Genomic DNA, 23189 nt, shown 5'->3' with positions numbered 1-23189 from the left:
ATACTTATCTTCCATTTCTTTACGGCAGATTTTCACCTCCTGTTTAAGTTCCTCTATTATTTTCATAAAGAAGCGCTTAGAGTCGATTTCTTCTATTTCTTCTGGAGTAGGGTGTTCAATTCTTCTAGTTTCGAGCTCCCTGGATTCTGGAGATGTCATGTTTCCTTTCAGGCTGTTGGAGGAATTCTTGCATTGGTGCCTGCCCATCTCCTCCACTCTGGATGAAACTCCTCAGCACTTTCTGGATAGTACTCCTCAACACTTTCTGGGTAGGACTTCACAGCACTCTCTGGATAGAGCTCCTCAGCCCTCTCTGGGAAGAACTCCTCAGCAGTGCAACAGGGCTAGCTGGTCTTCCCGGGACCCGGGAGACAAAGGACCCGCAGCAGTGGGGGGAGGGGAGGGGTCCCTTGGAACACCGAAGACCCTGCCGCAGAAGCTGAGGGGGGAAGGGCTGTGCTCTGCTCCCGGACAGGCAGGCTGCCCAGGTGAGTACCCACTCACCTCTCTGGGAAGAACTCCTCAGCAGTGCAACAGGGCTAGCTGGTCTTCCCTTGACCCCCGTTTTAAACTTTAGAACAATGTTTTAAACAATGTCTTTAGACTTTAAGACATTGTTGAGACCACAATAAACTATGGAGACTTTTGAAGTTATTCTAAATAAATTTTAAAATTATGTCCCAAGCTCATGGGAGCCAGGGAATGGAACGTGATAGTTCGAAGGCTTCATAATTGCAAAGAGAGTGGCATTGTTAGGAAGTGTGTCATTGTTGAGGTAGGTGTGGCCTTGTTGGAGGAAGTGTTTTCTGAAAATGTCACACATCTCATTTGCCAGAGCTAATGGTCAGGTTCAGATGCAAGAGAAACTGAAAGAGACTGTTGGCTATGTCTGTTCTTACAAAATTGGAGCTATATTATTGAGCAATATATGAGTTACTTATAAAATTGAGTTGGGTTATTGAGCAATGTATGAGTTACTTAATGTCACAAACGTGCTACCTGATAAGCAAACACAAGAACTTATGGCAAGGATTGTTTATAAGTCTAGGGTCAGCATGGGCTCATGTCTGAGGATCTCAATTGAGCTTGCTCAAGAGTCCAAGGGAAAGCTGATTCCTGGATCCTTGAGCTGACATCTCAACAGAGAGACCAGCAATGTTCTGTTCTCATCCTCCAGCAGGCTAGGCCTTCTGTATTCCCATAGAATGAAAAGTAGAAACATTCAGGACTTTTTGAGACCCAAATTCAAAATTGAAAAACTGTCATTTTGGTATCTTTTTATTGGCCAGAGAAAACTACTAGGGTTCAGTAAACAGTATCTATGAACTCTTTATGGAAAGAACTTTGAGGTCTACTGAAAACATGACAGAGAGGTGGGATGAATATTTAGTCATGATGAGAAATGTCTTCACAAGTAGAACAGGGAAGAGCGATAAGGAGCCAACCTACTTTCAACCTCTACCCGAGTATTTCCTAGTATGTTACAGAATTACAGCATTACATCTCTTCTCCCTTTCTGTTCTGAGGTAAGCACGAAGACTTTCTAACAAAAGAGAAGCATTAATTTTAGTTTTCCCCACCTAGCTAGGTTCTGTCTTGCTATAGGCCAAAGCAGTTTCTTTATTCATTAACCAATAAAAGCAACACATAGACAGAAGGAACTCCCACACCAAGGCACTCATTTTCTCCCTAGACGTTTAATAAAAATAAAATAGCCCAAATCACTTGCCACTTTACCCAAGAAATAATTTTTTAACTAAAAATATATTTTTATTATAGGATTACTATCTGTTTCAAGTGAAGACAAGGTTTGGTTTAAAGTTATTAGGGTTCACCAGTTTCTTACCTTTAGCCCCACTGCCCACCCCAACACCTAAGAGTCACAATGCTGACAGCCAAGGGGATTGAAACACTGGGGCTCTAAACAGTAAAGGGATTTTCAGTGTTATCTCCATGATAATGGCATTGCTTTCTCTGGGTTCAACTTTTAACTTCTGCATGTGCTCCTAACAGTCATGGTGCCATTGCTATGTGATTCAGTCACCATTTTACAATCCCCATCTGGAGTCCAAAAGATCTGTGCAACCGGCTTGCCTACAATTGCCTCACAAACTGCAGTTCTGTTTTCCCCTTGAACTAGGGTTACTTCTGGGGGACTGTGGGGATAGAAGGGGAAAAATTCAGCCTTGTCACAAATTACAAAGGCATTTGTTTCTATCTAAAATCCGGTGACCTAAAATACTGCAATAAGTAACATTGTGGCTTATCTATCACATGGAAGCTATATTCTTGTTGAAAATTATTCCTGAGTGTGTGTATTTGACATGAATAAAGCCCATCATGACCGAGGGCTACTGCATTGATCTGAAGGTCAGGACTCTGGTCAGGTGTGGAGACCCAGGTGATTCTCTCATCAGCGCAGCCTTTACTGGTCTCGTTGTTTTCTACTCTGTAGGATATTGTGCAGGGAGGCTGACTTATGAGAGCTATTTCCCATATTATAAATTTTGCCTTTTTTGATGGAGTTTGAGGACAGTGCAGCATAGCCTTTGTGCCTATCTGTACAGACACTGTAATGCTACCTAGACACACACACACACACACACACACACACACAGAGAGAGAGAGAGAGAGAGAGAGAGAGAGAGAGAGAAAGAGAGAGACAGCTCTTAATAAAAGATCTGGTGTGTTTTATTTACCTAAAATTAATCACAAGAATTTGTATTAGAATGTCTTTTATTCTGGCAACCATATCCTAAAAAACAGTATAATTATAGTTCAAAACTATGCATTATTTTTAAAACAAATCCAAATATTAGCCAACTGTGCCATCTGATACACATTTCTGGTGAAGCAGTGTGTATTGTAAACTATTTGAAGTTACCACAATAGTTTTGCTATCAATCAGAGACAGATAATTCCTTCTCAGTCCTTCAGCTACAATCAAGTCAGTCATAAAAGCACAGTAAAATTACATTAAATTACAAAAATAGTATGCTAAATCTATTTTTTAGTGGTGAACAATATTGATGTCATCATACAATTCATGATCCTCATGAAACAAATTTTGTGATTGTCTCTTAAGTTTTGGTCAGTACCAAAACAATCAGCAAGCCTCCTCCTAAGGATTGAGATAAGCATTAATGTGGAAAATATGAAGACACTGTCATTAAAAGTAATTCATGTCATTTACATTAAACTAGTAAGAAATTTTTGTTTATTTTTATTTATAGATTAGAAATAAGCTAAATCAATTGATTTTAAAACATTTTATACAACTTCCCCAGCGCGACCATCTCATGAAAACTAAAATAATAATCAGTAGAAATAAATAATTCTTATAAATATTTGCTTCCAGTGAAAAAGTATAAATGTTTTAAAAACATGAAAAATTTATAATTTTACTGAAAATGTATAAAATTATCATAAATAATACTTAGATACATTTTCCTTCCTATTAGATAAGCATAAATTCACAGACAGGTCAGCTCTAAGTTTTGCCCATAGATTTCATTTCTGTAGTCTATGAGAATTAAATATGCAAGCTGACCATTGTGCTCACGTATAGAAAGTTTAAATTAAACTTCAGAACCTGTAAGCTTCTCCTGCTTAGGAACTCATGCAATCCATACATTGGCAAAATGCAACATGACTGGTAAATTTACTAAAGGTTGTTAATTCCATCAAAGCATCTGTTCCAGCTCACCTGCGATAACTGTGGGGGTCAGGACGACCTCACTTGAACGTAATCAGAAAGAGTTTTTTTGATCGAGGAGCGTTTTGCATGAATGAGTCTTAGCTTTACTAAAAGCTTTCCCCTTTCTTGTTGTGTAGTCGCTTGCCTCCTGAGGCAAGACAGAAGCAAGTCTCACATCTTATGACCAAATAAAAGCCACATAACCAAATAAGAAAAAAGTGGTACTTAACACAGATGTGAGAGGAAATTAAACCCATTGTTGTGATTAGAATGGGAATGGCCCCACAGGCTCATATGTTTGAATGCTTAATCACAAGGGAATGGAACTGTTTGAATGGTTGTGGATTAGATGTGCTTTATTCGGGCTAGCATGGTATTGTTGCAGGAAGTATGTCATCAGGGGTGGACTTTGAGCTTCAAAATCCCATGCCAGGTCCAGTTAACCCCTCCCACCTCTCTCTGATAGTGAATCAGTATATAGCTGCCAACTACTTCCTCAGCCATATGAGTGCCACCATGGCCCCACCCTGATGATATTGGACTAAACTTCTGAACCATAAGCAAGACCTCAATTAAATGCTTCCTTTAGTAGGAGTTGCCTTGGCCATGGCGTCTCTTCACAGCAATAGAACAGTGACTAAGACACCCATGGTCTTTCCATTGCTGCAAGTTTACAAAGATTTAGAGGCACACAAGGATGTGCCTTGTTAGGGAAACAACTAGCAGTCCAATTACTCTGGACCTGTGACAGCACCACACTTGGACCACTAGACACGTCTACTAAGAAGAAGTCTGGAATACTACAGCCAGGGTATCAGCTACTTCCTAATCAAGACCCACTCTGTCCCTCAATGATGGCTACTACATAAGGAAGAATACTACCAAATGGAACAAGATATGGATCATCCTGTGGTTGCTGATGGTGATTATACTGTGGATAAGCCCGTGATTCCTGCCATTTTCCTGCCATAATTGAATGACTTGACTCTAGAAAATATTTAAAGAAGAGAACATTTGTTTTGCATTTTCCTATAGAGTAAAAGCCTTCTTTCTGAACAAAGTCGTATTCAACACAATAGATACCCATTAACCTTCACTAAAATTGCTCACCAAAAAAATCACTTTAAAACATTAGATGTTATAACATCTGAGGATGAAAGTATATTAACATTTTGAAATTCAAAATTGCAAGATGTTTATTGTTTCCCACATGTAAGATAACTTATTTAACCAATAGTATTTTACAAGGGAACCCTCCCCTTTTCCCATGTACTAATCACATCCCCAGGAATGGCCTTAGTCAGTGTGAGTATCATCCTCATCCAAATATATGTTACAACTTTTCTCCATATTCCAAATTCTAATTAATTTTGTTTGATCATAAGGTAGGCATCTTACGTAGACTGTGTATAGATTTTTTTCAAAAAATTTAGGATCAGGATTAATAATGATTCATCCATTATCTCCCTTCCTTTATTTTAGTTGATTTGCAGTTACAACCTACTTTTTCTCTATCCTTGTACAACAAATATGTCATGGCCTCTGCTATTTAGGTAGACACATGCTGATACCTCAGAACTCCACACCCTTTCTACTCTTGTTAAAAATTCTATCTTTTGAGAAACCATTCCTCTTTCATTCTCGGATGTTTGAGTATGATGGAAGATGAATTTCAGATTCTATGCTAACAGTAACCCAAAGGTGGATAATTATGTTAATTTTAGATAAAGAAAATTTGAGATCAAAAAAAAGATATCAAGGATAAAGGTGGGTCTTGTAGAAAGATGCACCACCAATTCTCCTCCAAGAGCAAATCCCAATCCTTAGCTTGTAGATACAACAACAGAGAGGTGAGATGAAAAAGCCAAATGGCTGAAATCAAAAACACTAATGATAGCATTTGCTGGAGAGAATGAGGAGTAAAGGGTACACTCATCCATTGCTGGTGAGAATGCAAACTTGTGCAACCACTTTCGAAATCAGTGTGGTCGTTTCTCAGGAAATTCGGAATCAACCTACCCCAGGATCCAGCAATACCACTCTTGGGAATATAGCCAAGAGATGCCCACTCATACTACAAAAGCATTTGTTCAACTATGTTCATAGCAGCATTATTTGTAATAGCCAGAACCAGGAAGCAACCTAGATGCCCCTCAACTGAAGAATGGATAAAGAAAATATGATACATTTACACACTGGAGTACTACTCAGTGGAAAAAAAAACTATGACATCTTGAAATTTGCATGCAAACAGATGGAACTAGAAAAAACCATCCTGAATGTGGTAACCCAGACCCAGAAAGAGTAACAAACATGGTATTTACTCACTCATAAGTGGATACTGGCTGTAAAGCAAAAGACACTGAGTCTATAGTTCATGATCCTAAAGAAGGTAAGTAACAAGGTAAACCCTAAGAAAAACATATATAGATCCATCTGGAAAAGGGAAATAGAGAAGATCACCTGACAAAATTGGGATTATGGGGGTGGGGAGAGAAAGGAGGGTGAAAGGAGATGAGAAGGGAGGAGAGGGGGAGGAAAAATTTGAGGTAACTAGTCAAGATGGAAGAAGGACACAGTTGAGAGCAAGAAAAGAGATATCTTGATTGAGGGAGCCATTATGGAGCTAGCAAGAAACCTGGCACTAGAGTAATTCCCAGGAATCAACAAAGATGACCCCAGCTAAGATCCTAAGCAATAGAGGAGAGAGTGCCCAAACTGTCCTTGCCCTGTAGTCAGATTGATTAATATCTTAAATATGGCCATGTAACCTTCATCCAGCAACTGATGGAAGAGAACCACATAACAGCAATGGGATGAGATCCTAAAGTCCAGTTGAAGAGTGGAAGGAATGAGACTATGAGCAAAGAGGTCAAGACCATGATGGAGTCACCCACTGAAACAGTCTACCTGAGCTAATGGGAGTTCACCAACTTCAGTCAGACAGGGAAGGAACCAGCTGAATGTTAGTGGCAGTTGTATAGCTGGGGCAGACTTTGTACTGACTCTTTGGGAACCTGTTCTCTTTGGATGGATACCTTGCTCAGCCTAGATGTGGTAGGAAAGGCCTTGGACCTTCCTCAAAGCAATGTGCCTTATTCTTTCTGAGGAGTGGATGGGTGGTGGGCTGGGGGGATATGTGGAGGGAATGGGAGGAGGGGAGGGAGTGGGAACTTGAATTTGTATGTAAAATGAAAAAAGGTAGTTTGTTTTCTTTTGTTAAAAAATAAAAGAAAAGAAATAAGAAAAGAAAATGTGGTACATTTGCATAATGGAATACTATTCAGCAGTGAAAAATAATGACTGTTGTCAGTGGTTTCTGTCCTGTCCAGTTCCCGCAACCATTAAGTCCCAAAGAACTCACACAAAGGTCTACATTAGTTATAAACTGATTGGCCCACTAGCTCAGGCTTCTTATTAACTCTTATAACTTATATTAGCCCATTATTCTTGTCTGTGCTAGCCACATGGCTCGGTACATATTCAGTGAGGCAGTCACATCTTGCTCCTTCTGTGGCTGGGTCAGGACTGCAGACTCCATCCTCTTCCCAGAATTCTCCTGTTCTCCTTGGCCTGCCTCTACTTCCTGTCTGGTTATCCCACCAATACTTCCTGCCTGGCTACTGGCCAATCAGCATTTATTTAAAATATAATTGACAGAATACAGACTATTGTCTCACAACAAATGACATCTTAAAATTTACATGCAACTAGTGGCTGGATGAACTCAGTGAATCTATCCTTCGAGGTCAACATTGTTTGTGCTCTCTCTGTTAAATCAGCAGATTTCAGGGTGACTTTTCTTCCTCATTTTGCCTATCTTTATCTTCATCTCCATTCTGTGTGCTATTGGATGATTAAGCCTGCACAGGAAAAAAAACATCAGTGATTTTTCTGAGTGTTTAAAAAAGAATGCAAAGCTTAACTCATCCATTATTTCACAATATTAAACATTAAGATACACTTTATGGGAATCTCCCTTTTAAGCAATATTTTAAAAGGATATAGCACATACTAGAATATAAGCAAATATTATATGTGCAGCTTATGACTCTCTACGTAGACATGAATTTGAACAAACATTTGCAAAATTTCCAAACTGAGGTGCTGACATTTTGCTAATTCAAAGTTCCTGACACACTCTTCCTTGGTTTTCCTCCCCAAGAAGCAAACACAGCTCTGACATCTCTCGCCATTGGCCTATGGAGTCAGTTACTGAGCTCCACATGAATGCAGTGCTTTGAAGAGTTCATCCCTGCATGCTGGTTTGGACTTACCAAAGAATTTATGATCGTTTATTCTCAAGTTTCTCTGTGAAGCTGAATTTCTTAATTGGGCAACTAACATATATAAATGAGAATTCTTGATTTGTATATACTTTTTTGGTTTCTATGGCACCCATTTTCTTGGATATATACCTACAAATAAAGGGGATGGATCATGGGATTGTGGAACTTTAAACTATTACTTCCTGTCATTAGTTCACTTGCCTGTCTACCGCCTCCTTTTTTTCTAAAATTATGTCTCAATACCTGAAAATGTAGCCTTATTTTAAAATAAAGTCTTTTCATCTATAATTAGTATAAATGAATCTATATAAGGTTGGGATAGATTGGGCTCCAGTCCAGTGTAACTGGCATTCATATGAAAAATGAACAAGCACATCCATGCATATGAGAAATAAATCTGTAAAGACAAAGGCAAAGATAGAGGCATGTTTCTTCTGCAAGTCAGGTACCAACACAGATGCCATAGCCCCAGAAGCTAGAAACAGGGAAAGACCAGATTCTTTTTTCCTGGATTAGAGAACTTTGACCCCTGTGATGACAAACCATAGCACAAAGACACTTGGAGAGTTGAATAGATCTTCCTTCCTTACAGTTCCACGAAGGAAAAAAAAACAAACTGCTGTGTAGAGTCACAAAGGTATAGGCCCAGCAGCAGGGGAACAGCAAATTGGATCTGTAGGAAATGGCTTATGTGTGAAAATCAAGGGTTAGTGGTAGGGGTGGGGAAGGCCTTCTGGGTTGTTTAGCTTGAATAACCTCACAAGACCTGGGCATGGTTGTCTTTAGTATTTCCTGCTTTTATGAAAAATAGATTCTTTTCTCAAACAATGTATCCTGATTTCTGTTTCTCTTCCCTCTAATCCTCCCAGTTCCTCCCCACCTCTACTCCCAACCAGATCTACCACCTTTCTGTCTCTCGTTAGAAAAAAAAAAGATATAATCACAAAACAACAAATTAAATATAATAAGATAAAACAAAATCCACCACACTGAGGCTGAACAAGGGAATAAACAGAAAAAAAGAACCCCAAGAGAAAGCAGAAGAATCAGAGACTTACTTTTTTATTTTATTTTTATATTTATTTTTTCCATTCAAAAATTTTTACTTCCTCCCCTCCTCCCATTCCCCTCCAGCTCCCCAACTCACCCTCCTCCCTCTCCTTCCTTTCTTAAGAGAGGGCAGGGAATCCTGCCCTGTGGGAAGTCCAAGGTCCTCCCACCTACATCCAGGACTAGGAAGCTTTGCATTCAAATAGACTAGGGTCCCAAAAAGCCAGTACATGCAGTAGAAACAAATCCCAGTGCCTTTATCAGTGGCTGCTCAGTCAGCCCCCATTGTCAGCCACATTCAGAGAGTTTGGTTTGATCGCATGCTCATTCAGTCTCAGTCCAGCTGGATTTGGTGAGCTCTCAGTAGAACATGCACACTGTCTCAGTGGGTGGACCAACCCCTTATGATCTTGACTTCCTTGCTCATCTTCTCCCTCCTTCTGCTCTTCAACTGGACCTTGGGAGCTCAGTCTGTAGCTCTGATGAGGGTCTCTGCTTCTATCTCCATCCGTCACCGGACGAAGATTCTATGGTGATATTCGAGATAATCATCACTGTGATAGTGGGGCAAGGCCAGTTCAGGCTCTCTCTGCTCTGCTGCCCAAAGACCTAGCTGGGGACATCACCGTGCACATCTGGGATTCCCTCTAGAGCCAAGTCTCTTGCCAACCCTAAAATGGCTCCCTTAGTGTAGATATCTTCTTCCCAGGACCAGGTTGTTTTAATGCAGAATTTTACCAGAAATTCCAAGAAGAGCTGGTACCTATACTTCTTAAGGTCTTTCACATAATAGAAACAGAAGAATCATTGCCAAACTCTTTTTATGAAGCTACAGTTACCCTGATACCAAAACCACACAAAGACTCAACCAAGATAGAGAATTACAGATCAATCTCGGTCATGAACATTGATGCAAAAATTCGCAATAAAATACTGGCAAACCAAATCCAAGAATACATCGAAAAAAATAATCCATTATAATCAAGTAGGCTTCATCTCAGAGATGCAGGGCTGGTTCAACATACGAAATCTATCAATGTAATCCATCATATAAATAATCTGAACAAAAAAAGCCTTATGATCATTTCATTAGATGCTGAAAAAGCATTTGACAAAATTCAACACCCCTTTATGATAAAGGTCTTAGAGAGGTTAGGGATACTAGGATCATATCTAAATATAATAAAAGCAATATACAGCAAACCAAAAGCTAATATCAAATTAAAAGGAGAGGAACTCAAAGCCATTCCACTAAAATCAGGAACAAGACAAGGCTGTCCACTCTCACCATATCTCTTCAACATAGTTCATGATGTTCTAGCAATAGCAATAAGACAACATAAGGAAATCAAGGGGATTCGAATCGGAAAGGAAGAAGTCAAACTTTCGTTATTTGTAGATGATATGATTGTGTACATCCGTGACCCCAAAAATTCTTCCAAAGAACTCCTACAGCTGATAAATACCTTCAGTGATGTGGCAGGGTACAGGATCAACTCAAAAAAATTAGTAGCCCTTTTATACACAAAGGATAGGGAAGCAGAGAGGGAAATCAGAGACTTAGTTGTTCACATGCTCAGGATTTCCATAAAACAATAAACTGAAAACTATAATATAAACACCGAAGACTTGATGCAGACCCCTGTAGCCTTGTACTTGCTGCTTCAGTATCTGTAAAGGTCATGTGAACTTTGCTTAGTTGATTTAGAGAGCTTTGTTCTCCTGGTGTCCTCCCTCCCTCTGGCTCTTCCACTCTTTCAATCTTCTCTGCTGCAGGGCTCCTATAGTGTTGAGGGGAGGGATTTGTCAGGAGAATCCTATTTAGAGCTGTGTCTTCTAAGATATATCTCTGTCTCTTTCTCTGTCTCTTTCTCTGTCTTTTCTGTCTCTCTGTGCGTCCCTCTGTGTCTGTCTCTCTTTGTTTCTCTATCACTGTTTCTTCCCACCCCTGCCGTGTGTGTGTTTGTGTATCTGTGTGTGTGTGTGTGTGTGTGTGTGTGTGTGTGTGTGTGTGTGCACGCACGCGCATGCATATACTGGCTGTGGGTTTCTGTATTTTTTCCCATCTGATACAGGAGGAAGCTTCTCTGATGGTGGCTTAATAAATAACTGACCTATGAGTATAGCAGAATATCACTAGGGGTCATTTTATTGTTCTTTTTTTTAGACAGTAGTATCTGGTTTTAACCTAGGTATCTAGGAAAGTTAGTGTCTGGTTCTTGGTCACCCACACAGTGCTAGATATTTGTTTCAACTCATGGAGTGGGCCTTAAGTCAACTCAGGCTTGGATGGTTACCCACAAGTTTCGTGCCACCATTGTCCTAGTATATTTTGCAAGCAAGACAGATTATAGATGAAACGTTTTGTGGTTGATGGTTTGGTGCTTATTTTTCTCTTTTAGTAGCCTGCAGAGTACCTTCCTATACCAGACACTAGAATGTAGGGCTGGAAGGTCTATGTAGGCACTAGGTTGACCTCTCCATGTTCAATGAGTTGTATGAATGCTGTCTTCAGCAATGAGGCCTTGCTGTCAATTTGTGTAGCTTATTTTCTTGGCAACAGGCCAAGTTATTTGGGGATTTTCATGGGATTCCTTTAGCCAACTGTTCAATTGGATGTAACCCAATTCCAGTACTAGAATCTTCATTTGGTGACAAGAGATGGCCAGGTGGGACTCAGTCTCCCTCGTTATTTGAAGACTTCATTAGGATCACCTTAATATATTTTTTGGAGTTTCCATTGCTCTAGGTCTCCATACCACCCTTCAAATGCCCCTCTGTTCCTGCCATCATTCCCTGAATTCCATGTCTCCTCCTTCTCTCCACCTGATCCTCCTGTTCCCATTGCCAACACATGTATAATATCTATTCTATTTCCCCCTCCAAGGGAGATCCATGTCCCCTCCCCTAGTCCTTTCCTTTATACCTAGTCTCACTAGGTATATGGATTGATTCTACCTTGGTTACCATTTATTTAATTTCCAATATTCACGTATATGTGAATAGAATATATACCATATATATCTTTCTGGGTCTGGGTTACCTCACTCAGTATATTTTTCTAGTTCCATTCACTTGCTTGTAAATTCATTGTCATTTTTTTAAGAAAGCTGAGCAATACTCCATTGTGTAAATGTATCACAATTTCTCCATTTTTCAATGGAAGGACCACCTTGGTTGTCTCCAGTTTCTGGCTATTATGAATATAGTAGCATTAACATGGTAGAGCAAATGTCTGTGTGATAGTATGATGTATCCTTTGAGTATAAGCCCAAGAGGAGTATAGCTGGATTTTGAGGTAGATTAATTTATATATTTCTGTGAAACCAGCATATTAATTTTCATAATGGTTGTACAAGTTTGTACTCCCATCTGCAATGGAAAATGTTTCCCTCTTTCCATATCATGACAAGAATGAGCTTTCCCGTGTATTATTGGTCTTATTCATTCTGACAAGTATAAGATGGAATCACAGAGTAGCTTTGACTTGCATTTCTCTGATGGCTAAGGATGTTCACCATTTCTTTACTCTTCCAGTCTCTTCAAAAAAGTATAAGCCTCCCATGTATATCACCCAGTCATGACATATCAAGTTGCAGTGAGGCTAGGCACCTTCTCTCCTTTTAAGGCTGAATGAGGCAACCCAGTAAGAGAAAGGGTCCTGAAGTAGGTGAGGGAATCAGAGTCAGCTCCTTTGCCCTCTGTTAGGAGTCTCACTAGAAGACCAAGCTATACAACTGTACCATGTGTGAACAGAGCCTAAGTCAGTCATTCTCATGCAAATTCTCTGGTTGGAGGTTCAGTCTCTATGAGCCCCTATGGGTTCAAGGTAGTTAATTCTGTGGGTTTTCTTGGAGTATTCTTGGATCCTCTTGATCCCGTAATCCTTTCTTCCATCTTCCACAGGATTACTCCATGTCTGCCTAATGTTTGGTTATGGATCTGCATCAGTTTCTATCAGTTGCTGGTGAAACCTCCCTGATGACAGTTTGGAAAGGGAATAATCTTTAGGTATAGCAGAATATCATTATATATAATTTAACTGACTATTTTAGTTTTTTGCAAGTCATGTTTGTGACTATTCTAGGTCTCTGACTGTTCAGTCTCTGGGTCTTTGCCCTCCATGCTGTGTCAGGGGTTGACTCCCTCTCATAGTATGGGTCTCAAGATGGACCAGTTATTGTTTGTCCACACCCATAATTTCTGCTCTACCTGTGTTCCAGCATACCTTGAATGTAAGCAGAGATTGTATTTCATTTTCCAGAATAGTCACACAGAAACTATATTAATTATGAAACTGCTTGACCTATTAGCTCAGACTTTTTATTAACTAACTCTTACATCTTAAATTAACCCATTTCTATTATTTTATATTTTAATACAAGGTTTTTGGTTTGTTACCTCTTACATCTTAAGTGGCTACATGGCATCTTCCTGACTCCATCTTCTTTCTCAGTGCATTAAGCTTAGTTTTTCCACCTGGCTATATTCTGCCCTGCCATAGAACAAAGCCCTTTCTCTATTAACCAATGGTTAAAAAAAAACATATTTACAACACACAGAGAGTAATCCCACATCACATGAAGGTAGAACAAATTGTGGATCAAAGGTTATGTGACTGGATTTGTGTCCCAAATCCCTTCAGAGAAGTCGTGCCTTGTTACAGTAGATGATTGGCTCCACATCTCCCATTACTAGGAGTCTTAAAAGGATCAGCTTCTTAGATCTTGGGACTTTCCATTGCACTAGGTTTCTAACTCATACCAGGGGTACTCCTGATTCCAGTTCTCTTCTCCAGTACTCTCTCCCTTTGTCTTCTGTGGGATAATGCTTTTGTACACTGTAAAAATTTGTCACTCATATTGGTTTAATAAAACACTTATTGCCCAGAAGCCAGGCTGGAAGTACATGTCGTACAACCACACCGAGAAAATTCTGGGAAGAAGAAAGGTAGAGAGTCAGTCACCAGTCAACTGCAGGAGAAGGAAAATGAGAATGCCTCACTGATAAAATGTACCAAGTCACATAGCTAACTATAGATAAGAATTTTTGGTTAATTTAAGCTGTAAGAGCAGGTTAATAAGCCTGAGCTAATAGGACAAACAGTTTATAATTAATATAAGCCTCTGTGTGTTTCTTTGGGACTGCACAGCTGAGGATTCAGGAGTGTTGTGGGGGGAAGGGGACAGAAACTTCTGTCCACAAATAATGTGCAAACTTTTGGCAAGAATTTTCATATAAAACCTGAGAAAACTTTAAAAGATAGAAAGGATTCTAGATGGAACAACATCAGAGTCAAGCACAGCTTCTTGGTAGCAGCTTTGTCTTGGGGCGATTCTGTTTGCTAGAGGCAAGAAGGGGTACAGCTCCTTTAATGCTGAAGGTTCAGTGTTAGTTGCAAAAACCATGCAGCTCTTTTGAGAGGCTCTGCCACAAAACACTCAAATAGTGTTATGAGCAGCCTTCATCAGGCTTCTTGGTGTGGCATTGACATTGAAACTCCACAGAGTTGTGGCAATAAACATGGCTTTCATTAATACCTCTGCCATGAAGCTAGGTTCTCAAAAAGCTAAGGAATGAGGTCCAGCCAGCCACTGAAATTATATCTTTAATCTTAGCCATATTATTTAGTATATTAAAAGACTCAAGTGGTCAGACAAAGATAGAGATATATAGTTAAGAGTGATTCAGACAAAAAAACAAAACAAAAAAACCCAAATCCACTAAATGTTTACAATTTCTTTAAAAATATATGTATGCTAGGGATAGAAAATAAAAAGGATAGAGAAATCCTATAAAAAAAGAGAAAAAGAGTAGTCAGACATAGAAGTACGTGCCTTAAATCTCAGCACTTGGGAGGCAGAGGTAAGTGGATCGCTGTAAGTTTGAGGCCAGCTTGAAAATTAAAAATAAAAATAAAAGAAATAGAATAAAAAGGCCATTTAAAGATGGAAAATACACAGAGAATCTGGGACTGTATGTTATTGTGTTGTCCTTGAATTGTTCGTCTGCTGAGGAAGGAACAACAGTGCTTAAAAGACATTCGATTATAAATGATGTTGGTTCAATACAACCTATATATTTTGAAAATGACTTGCTGTCAGAATTTAAGTCAAAAGATATATGAATTTGGAATTGAAGTTTTGTTTTTGTTTTCACAGGAAATGAGAGACTGTGGATTCATTCTGGGTTAAGAAAAATAAAGTATAATCAAGGAAGACCTCCTGAAAAATCTTTAATGGAAACAGAGGGCCCAGATAATTCAACATTTCAGAGCACCTCTATTGAAGTTTCCTCTAAGTTCAACATCCAGAGCAGCTCAAGCCTGCTGGCTGAGATGATCCAGCCTCCATATTGATTTCCATAGTGACCATACAAATTTGCACTCCCTCTAGTAATGGGGGAGTGTTATGTTTCCTATATGTCCTCTCCAGCATGAGTTGTCACTTGTGCTATTCATCGGGCGTAAGATGGAATTTTAGAGTCATTTTGATTTGTTTTCCTGAGGGCTAAAGATTTTGAACATTTCTTCAACTGTCTCTCAGCCATTTGAGATTCACCAGTTAAGAATTCTCTGTTTAGATCTGTACTCCATTTTTTATTGTATTGATTTTGTTGTTGGTGTTGATGTCTAGGTGATTGAGTTCTTTCTATATTTTGGAAATCAGCCCTGTGTCAGATGTAGAGGTGGCAAAGATCTTTTTCCCATTCTATAGGCTGTCATTCCCCCCCCCCGCCCCTTTCTTTTTCCTTCCTTTTATTTATTGACTTTACTTTTTCAGGACATTTGTTTCTTTGTGCAACAACTCTGACTGTCCTGTAACTCACATTGTAGACCAGACTGCCTCACAAGTGAATGTACCACCATTGACAGACTCTTCGGGGCATTTATAATGAAAGTCTGTTGGATTTTATCAAAAGCCATTTCTTCATCTAACGAGATGCAGTTTTATTTATTTATTTGGTTTGTTTATATTGTGTGTTACTTTTATTGATTTTCATATATTGACTCATCCCTAGGGTGAATTCTATTTGATCATGTTAGATGATCTTTATGAGGTGTATTTGACTTGTCAGTATTTTAATGACTGCTTCCATTTCAAAAGGGATTAAGGTATGTTTAAATTGTTTATCTGAACTTGATTTAGCTTTGATAAATGGTACTTATTAAGAAAATTATTTCTTTTAGGTTTCTAATTTTGCAGAATACAGGGTTTGTAAAGTACATCCTTATGATTCTCAGATTTTTCTTGGTGTCTATTGGTATATACTCTTTTTTATTTCTGATTTTGTTTATTTGGATTTTTATTCCTTTGAGTTAATTTGTATAAAGGTTTGCTCATCTTAAAGATTTTTCCTCAAAAAACTAACCCTTTCTTTCATTGATTTGTTGTAATGTTTTCTTTGGTTCTATTTTATTGACTTCAATTCTCAACTTGATTGCTTCCTGCCATCTACTCCAATTGAGTTAACTTGTTTCTTTTTGTTCTAGAGCTTTCAAATGTGCTGTTAAGTTGATAATGTGAGATCACTCAAGTTTTTTTTTAAGTAGGCACTTAACGTCTTCCCTCTTAGGACCATATTCATTGTGACCTATGACTTTGGTTATGTTGTGAATTCATTTTCACTCAATTCTTGAAAGTCTTAAATTTCTTATGTATTTCTGTCTTTACCCATTTTTCATTTAGCAGAGAGTTGATCAATTTCCATGAGTTTGTAAAATTTCTGTTGTTTTGTTAATGCTGGTATCTGGCTGTAATCTGTGGTGATCTAGTCAGAAGCAGGGATTTATGTCAGTTTTCCTGTATCTATTGAGATTTGCATTGTATCAGAATATGTGGTCAATTTTTGGATAAAGTTTCATGAGGTACTAAGAAGAAGATATAGTCTTTGTGGTTGGGTAAAATGTTCTGAATGTTTTGTAAATATCTATTAAATCCATTTAGTTCTGGGAAGGATGTAATAAGGTACTATGCATAAAGGTCATCAGCCATTCAGGCTGTACAAGAACATAAAGCAACTAACAAACCTTTAGAGGTACCAATGGTTCTACCTTTAAAATGGCTAACTGAGAAGCCAATATGTGTTAAGCAATGGCCTCTTGCTGAAGATAAATTGCAGGCTTTAAAACAATTGGTACAGGAGCAATTAGATGCTTGATATATTGAGGAGTCAACTATCCTTTGGAATTCTCCTGTGTTTGTTGTAAAAAGAAATCTAGTAAGTGGAGAATGGTTAAAGATCTAAGGACTGTCAACAAGATAATTCAACCTATGGGCCCTCTACAGTCTGGAATTCCTCTGCCTTCTTTGTTACCAAACAGATGGGCTCTTATAGTCATTGATTTGAAGGATTGCTTCTTCACTATACCTTTACAAGAAAAGGATATAGAAATTTGCCTTCACAGTGTCTACTTATAATAATTCTCAGCCTCCTAGGAGATACCAGTGGATTGTCCTACCTCAGGGAATTCTCAATAGTCCCAGCCTGTGTCAATACTTTGTAAGTCAGCCATTGAAAATAATATGTAAGCAATTTCCTAAGTCAATAATTTACCATTACATGAATGACGTTTTGCTATCTGATTCAAACATAGATACTTTAGAAAGAATGTTTGAGCAAGTAAAGATAGTTTTGCCTAAATGGGGATTACAAATTGCTTCTGAAAAGATTCAGAGAGGAGATTCTGTTAATTACCTAGGTTACAGAATAGGTTTACAGAAAATAAGGACACAAAAGGCACAGATTAGGAGACACAGGTTACGGACTCTTGACTTTCAAAGATTATTAGGAGATCATTCCAGTCTACAATGAGCTGTTGGAATAACAAATGATCTAATAATTCATTTAAACAAAATGTTAGATGGTGACAAAGATTTGAATAGTCCCAGAGAATTAACAGCTGAAGCAGAAAAGTAACTGATGATGGTTGAGGAAAAATTACAGGAGGCACATGTGGATAGGGTGAATCTAAATTTTGGTTGTATTCTAGTCATATTGCCTTCCAGAATTTCTTCTTTGGGAATTTTAATGCAGAGGGAATATATTATTTTATAATGGATCTTTTTACCACACAAACCAAGTAAAAAATTGAAAACTTATGTAGAAAAGGTCTCCAAATTAATTACAAAAGGTAAACTGAGACTTCATCAACTAGCAGGTGTAGACCCAACAAAAATTATAGTGCCTTTCACTACTGATGAAATAAAAAAGTTATGGGAAGACAATGAACCATAGCAAAGGGCTTGTGCTAATTTTTTTGGAGAAATTAATAGCAATTATCCCAAAAGCAGTAGGCTTAACTTTACAAAGAGAAATTCTAGGATTCTTCCTCAAATTGTATGTGATGCTCCAATAACTGGAGCCCATACATTTTGTACTGATGATAATAAATCAGGGAAGGTGTGTTACAAATCAGATGAACTGAGTAAGGTGGAACAAAGTCCTTATAATTCTGTCCAGAAGGAAGAATTATATGCCATTTTTATGGTGCTAAGGGATTTTAAAGAACCTCTTAATATAGTTACGGATTCACAGTATGCAGAAAGAGTTATCTTGCATATTGAAACTGCTGAATTTATACCAGATGATACAGAGTTGACTTCATTGTTTATCCAGGTGCAAGACATAATCAGGAATATGCTTTGTCCAATGTACGTAACACATATCCGAACCCATAGGGGTCTTCCAGGTCCTCTAGGACAAGGTAATGCAGAAATGGATCAATTATTGATTGGAAACGTGTTCTGGGCCTCAGAATTTCATAAAAAACATCACATCAATAGCAAAAGTTTAAAGAAAGAGTTTTGTATTACATGGTAATAAGCTAAGGAGATTATAAAGAGATGCCCTATTTGTACATTTTCTACATTTTGAGGTCATTGTCCTCATTTATTGCACAGTTGTTTATTCTCTTAGTCTTTAAGTTCGATAAGTATTAAGAATTGTAGATCAATAGTCATCTATGTTTGTCATATTTATAGCTAATCAGGTTCTTTAGATACATAGAGATTATATTCTGTATAAATAATCTTCAACCTCTTCAAAGAACTGTAGAAAATGGCATTTAATCTAACTTAGAGTTTTGTGGTGGTGAGACACAATCGCTCCTGGCATCACCAATCTCTTCCCAAGAGATTGTTGAGCACCAAAGACACTCCACTTGGAGCTTGTCTTCTTGGCAAAACCGGTCTCTGGGCAAGGAACTTTCCATACCTCAACTACTGACAAAATACATAGTATCTGGAAATGGATAAACAGAACTGTCAAATCTTGCCAAGACTGGGTAAGATGGTTTTGAAAAATTTCTTGCCTTTAAAAATAATCTGTCAGTTATTCTAGGCCTTAGCCAAAGTTGGTTGCTTCAACATTGCAAACGTGACTTTGGATGATTGCCAAGGTAGTCAGTTGTCTCTGTGATTTCTTGCATGTTTTGGAAGTTGTTTGACTGCACTTTCTAATTACTCAGGTAATATTATTTCCCTTCTCAGATCTTTGATGGGGTTGAAGACTAGATCAATGCAGTTACTTTCCTCTCATGACTTGGCCAAGTTATCTATTATACAAGACTTAAGTTAGTTAGAATAGGATATTTGTTCTTATTGTATATGATTTCGTAGTAGGTTTAGAACTCTCTTACTTAAACAAAAGGGGGAGATGCTACGGGAGCTCCTTCCGTTCCTTCAGTCAATAGCTGTTGAGATACCAGCCCACTGGGGCATGGTCTCTTTCTCTTTAAAAATCAGCAGCAGCCCTCTACTCTCTCTCTTGCTCCAGCAACTAGACTCCTTTCCTGGACGTGTAGGACAGTGTTCTGTAAGTTTTTTCCTCTCAAATAAATAACCCTTTGAATCCAAACTGGTGTGGGATTGTTTCATACTTTACTAGGATTCAGGCATTATACTGATCCCCTGTTACCTGGTAGAATAAATCCAGGCAGTACCCTAGCCAGCCCAGGTTCCTATGGCTGATACATCACTATATGCTCTATATGAACATAGGACCCTTTAAGAGAGAAGCTCAATCCATTTTTCTCTCCCTTTTCCACTGCTTTTCTGAAGAGTCAAGCTGGTCCTTGCTCCTTCTTCCTCTGCCTCTCTGTATTTCTCTTTCCCTCTTCCCTTTCCTTTACCCTTCTCTCAATGAACACCTCACTTAAATTTTGCCTGCACAGCATAATTGCCTCCCACCCACAGGGAGTCCTCTGGCTCTCACCTGACAAGGTTTCTCGTGCTGTTTTACAACAGATGTGCTTAAATGAGGAGGCCATGTTCCAGCCCCAGTAAGCCCCATGTGGTTTCAGCTTTAGAGTTAAGGATAGAAGAAACATGTTACAGAATTTGACTCCATACCTAAAGAAAGCTATTGAGGCCAGAAATGTGTCAGGGGAGTCCCTGAATGGAGGCCTAGTAGAAAGTTCATTGCTTGAAGCTGTAAAGATGAAGCCTAGATTGCTTTGGAGAGCTCAAGATTACAAGTCAAAGATGGTAGAGTCATGGGATACCTGTTGAGGAGAGCTGCTAACAGGGAGTGGAACTGGACAAAGAGAAAGTAGTGTGTTGTTGTCAACAAAGCTAAACAGAGTTGGAGATCTGACGAGTGTTTTGACCTCAGACATGGAGATGCTGAGTTTGCCCAACTGGTTTCCAGTTTTACTTTGGTACTGTATTTCTTTGCTATGCTCCCTTCCCTATGTTTTGGAAGGCAATGTATATATGGTGTGCCATTATACATTTGAAGTATGTGATCTGATTTTTTATTTTGATTTTTACAAATGTTTAGAGTTAAGAGATTACAAGAATCTCAGAAAATGCTTTGAACATTGAAATTTAAAACCTTTGTGAGATTGTGATGTTTTTTCAAACTCTGGGGTCTTTTTTAGTTATATTAAATGAATTTTGCACTATGGTATTGGTCTGGGGGTCAGGGTGTAGAATGTGATAGTTTGAATGTGGTTGGATGTCATAATTACAAAGAGACTGACACTATTAAGAGGTGTAGCACTGTTGAGGTAGGTATGGTCTTGTTGGAGGAAGTGTGTGACTGTGGGGGCAGGCTTTGTATCCCTTTTTACTTGAACTTTGCTCTGTGTCAGTCGACTTCCTGTTGTCTACAAAATGTAGGACTCTTAGCTACTACTCCAGCACATCTGCCTGAATGCCACCATGCCATAACTAATGATGAAAATGAACTGAAACTCTGAAACTGTAAGTAAGCCACCTCAACTAAATATTTTACTTTATAAGATTTGTCATGGTCATGGTATCTCTCCACAGCAATAGAAACCCTGACTAAGACAACTACCCTTAAGGAAAAACAAAGATGATCCTGAATATGCACACGAGTAAAACACAACCAATTTTAATCATAACAAACTTCCCAATTGACCAACTAATTATTTATTTTAATTAGAATTAATCTCACAGTAAAACTCCAAATATCAGTGCTATGGAAAAAAATGGTTTATTTTCTATTACCCCAAGAAAACAAATGGATGGTCTAGGACTAGTGGGGGCAAATTTACAGTTATCAGGCCCAAGTCCTTCCATTGTTCTGTTTTGCTGTTGTTGTTGTTGTTGTTTTTCTTCAATTAGTAGCTTCCATCCTCAGAATTATCCATGGTTCATGTATCTCTGGGATCTCCAGGTATCACAGTAGTAGTGCAGTTCCATCGATACACTGGAAAGCAAAACAAAACCATTCTTTTTCTTTAAAAATTGTTATGAAAATGTCACACATATCATTCAAAAGAGCTAATGGTCAGGCTCAGATGCAAGGGAAACTGAAAGAGGCTACTAGCTGTGTCTGTCCTTGTATAATTGGAGTGATTTTATTGAGCAATGTGTGAGTTATTTTATGTCACAAATGAGCTACCCGATAAGCCACCACAAGAACTCTATGTCAGTGACTATTCATTTGTCAGGGTTAACATGGGTTCATACCTGATGATTTTGATTGAGTTTGCTCAAGGGTCTGAGGGAAAGCTCACTCTTGGATCCTTGAGCTGATTCAACAGAGAGCGAAAAGGTTTGACTCACATAGATCAGCTGTGTTCTCTTTTCCAGCAGGTAGTCTGTAAATATCCCCATAGAATGAAAAGTAAAAACACTCAGGACATTTTGAGACCAAATTCAATACTGACAAGCTGCCATTTATGTATCTTTTTATTGGCCAGAGAAAACTATTTGGAGTGAGTAAAGGCTGTCCATAAACTCTTTCTGGAAAGAACTTTGAGACATACTAGAAACAAGACAAGAGAGGTGGGGAAAAGTCTCAGTTATGAAGATAATTGTCTTCCACAAGTAGAACAGGTAAGGAAGATGATGAACCAAGATACTTGCAATCTCTACCCCTGTATCTCCTAGTCTATTACAGAATTACAGAACTAGATCTTAACTCTTTATGCACTGAACATTAAAAAAAACATGAAAAAGTTGTAATGAAACAGGAGAGTTTATCCCTTAGATGTGTTTTAGTGACAATTATGTGTTTATTTACTGCTTGATACATATGATTTCCTATTAAAGTAGGCATTAATGCTGATATTAGCACTGTTTCTTGTTGTTTTTACTTTTATGTTTTGCTCATTGCACTTTTGGGAGCCCACTGCCCAGCTCCCAAATAAATCACATGGAGTCTTACTACTTATACATGCCCGAACTTAGTTTGGCTTGTTTGTTGCCCACTTTTCTTAACATAAATAGTCCTGTCTACCTTTTGTCTCTGGGCTTTTTCCTTTCTACACACCCTTCTTTACTTCTTATTCCATCCCTGCTGTGTAGCTGGGTGGCTGGCCCCTGATGTCCTCCTCCCTTATTTTCTTACTGCTTTGATTCCCCTTCCCAGATTATTCAGGCAGGCTAAGTAACACAACTTCACAGACTTAACCCAATGCAAAATAAAAGAATGCAACACATTTTTTGAATCAGTAAACAAATGTTCCAGAGCATAAACAAATGTAACACATCTTTGCAAATATTCTGCTACAGTTTCTGCTCTTTATTCTGTGCAGAGATTTGCTAAGTGTGCACCGATCCACAAACTTTTTCTTAAAATAAACTAGCCTATAGGACTGAGCAGGTGTGCTTACTACTCTGTGACTGACTCATAAATTATCCCAAATGCAATCCTCTCCTCTCCCTAGTCACCACTAA

At 38.5% G+C, this 23189-nt stretch overlaps 1 pseudogene; it reads right to left on the bottom strand.

The window, feature by feature from the left end:
• Positions 1–1987: 1987 nt before the first annotated feature.
• LOC148122968 (cell surface glycoprotein CD200 receptor 2 pseudogene) lies at positions 1988–20305 on the bottom strand (annotated as a pseudogene).
• Positions 20306–23189: the final 2884 nt, after the last annotated feature.

The sequence above is a fragment of the Myodes glareolus genome, chromosome 2, assembly GCF_982192425.1.
Source record: "Myodes glareolus chromosome 2, mMyoGla1.1, whole genome shotgun sequence".
Lineage (NCBI taxonomy): Eukaryota > Metazoa > Chordata > Mammalia > Rodentia > Cricetidae > Myodes > Myodes glareolus.
The sequence above is the reverse complement of the archived record's forward strand: the minus strand, read 5'-3'. Positions and strand labels throughout refer to the sequence as shown.